This window comes from Sinocyclocheilus anshuiensis, unplaced genomic scaffold (assembly GCF_001515605.1).
Source record: "Sinocyclocheilus anshuiensis isolate Anshui unplaced genomic scaffold, SAMN03320099.WGS_v1.1 scaffold13, whole genome shotgun sequence".
Taxonomy (NCBI): domain Eukaryota; kingdom Metazoa; phylum Chordata; class Actinopteri; order Cypriniformes; family Cyprinidae; genus Sinocyclocheilus; species Sinocyclocheilus anshuiensis.
Window position 1 is genome coordinate 2,100,340 of NW_015538026.1, and position 2,309 is coordinate 2,102,648.

A 2,309-nucleotide genomic window follows, 5' to 3' on the forward strand; every position below is an offset into this window, starting at 1 on the left:
TATATATATATAATATAATTTTACTGTTGCTTATACCCTGAAATGATGCTGTTGAGCTAGTGTATTGAAAGCAGCATTTATAACTGATGATTCTTTTGTTGATGTTGTTGCTTTAAATTTATTTTGTCCAAAATCATTCCGTCAGTCCCTTTCTTTTCACTATACCCTAAGTATTGAATACAAAATGCATATTTGGAATATGGAACCATTTTGGCCACAGCTATACTGGATGGAACTGAATGGATACACAATCTACATGCTGTTTGTGTGAATAAAATCACCTTTGATTGGTCATTCACACTTGACAGCCACGAAAGGATAACCCTCCAACTCTCCTACCTATACCACCTGGTCAAAATTAAAGCTCCTCTTAATATTTTAAGAATTATTTGACCCAAACATATACTATATGTGCCACAAGGATCTGTTCTAGGTCCTCTGCTATTTTCAATATACATGTTGCCCCTTGGTAATATTATTAGAAAATACGGGATTAGTTTCCACTGTTATGCTGATGATACTCAACTATATATCTCAACAAGACCAGATGAAACTTCTAAATTATCTAAGCTAACAGAGTGTGTTAAAAATGTAAAAGATTGGATGACCAATAATTTTCTCCTATTAAATTCAGATTCAGACAGAGATATTACTTATTGGACCAAAAAACAGTACACAGAATCTCTTGGACTACAATTTGCAACTAGACGGATGTACTGTTACTTCCTCTACAGTCAAAAATCTGGGTGTTATATTAGACAGCAACTTGTCTTTTGAAAATCATATTTCCCCTGTTACAAAAACAGCATTCTTCCATCTTAGAAACAGTGCTAAACTACGAAACATGCTACCTGTTTGTGATGCAGAAAAGCTAGTTCATGCATTCATGACCTCTAGACTGGACCATTGTAATGTACTGTTAGGTGGTTGTCCTGCATCTTCAATAAACAAGCTACAGGTAGTCCAAAATGCAGCGGCTAGAGTCCTTACCAGGTCAAGAAAATATGATCATATTTGGATTTGAGACTTTAGTCTTTGCAACTTTACAGATCTTCTTTATGCACCATGAGCTTGTAACACTCCAAAGAGAAAGGAAAAATTGAAATCGTATCATATGAGCCCTTTAACTAAAAAATCATTAAAAAAACAAGTAAATATTTCTTGAGTGTGTTATTTATCCGTAAAACACATTAAGTTAATGAACAATTACATTTTTCCTATTCATTGGCAAAATTAAAATTTGTTCATAAACGTTATAAACCTTTTTTTTAAACAAAGAATATAGCTATATTTCAGTATAAATAACGTATCATTGCAGAATTAAAAGTGCTAACTAATCAAAAAATATTGCTCTATCGTCAGTTTTTTTTAATGTAGTTGATTTGATCTGTATGTATGTATATACTGTATATATATATATATATATATGTGTGTGTGTTTTATTATATTATTATTTATATTTTATTGGTGAATTATTTATATTTGAATATATTATTATTTTTAATATATTATTTATTGCTTGGTTGGAACAGCAGCTACACTAATTATGTCTCCATTTGTAACTAGGATTTACACAATCTTCAGTCTGGATCCAGAACACCTACGAAGAGATGATGCCAACCCCTCAGAGGACCTTAGATGATACCAACCATGAAACAACATACAGAACTACAAAATTTTGCTATAAGTTTGATTGCATCATATAATAATTGCTGTTAATAGTGTTCATCGTCTGTTTGATGACGTCTTTAATTGATTTTTCCGTACATTTCTGCCATATGTACATTAACTGATAGTCACCACTGATAAGTGTAGAAACTTAATTTTCTGTAAAGTTGCTTTGCAACGATTTGTATCGTGAAAAGCGCTATACAAATAAACTTGAATCGAATTGAACTATAAATCAGAATGAATGAATAAAGTTGAGATGAGACATCTTTCACCCTTTTCTTTTATAGGGTAGAACCCTTCACACATTCTCAATTTTGACCGCCCGCTTGGGATGTTAAATTGTCCATGCAGAATTAATGGCCACCACTGCCCTATAACACTCCATTACCCTGAGTGGAAGCAGATGGGCAGCAGAAGAAGGGTATTGTGGGTAAAAGAGGCTCCCAGCTCAGTCTCTGTTCTCCCTTTCTTTGGTTCTGCAGATGTGCTATGAGGCTCTTCACTCCCAACTGGAAATCACCGATGGCTTCTGCCACTGTGCTGTCTAATTAGGGAATCAAATTTCCTCTTAGTATCAGCATACATTGGCTTTTAGCAGTAGTGGGTCATTCCTCTTATGCAGGTTTCTTGCAATCTGA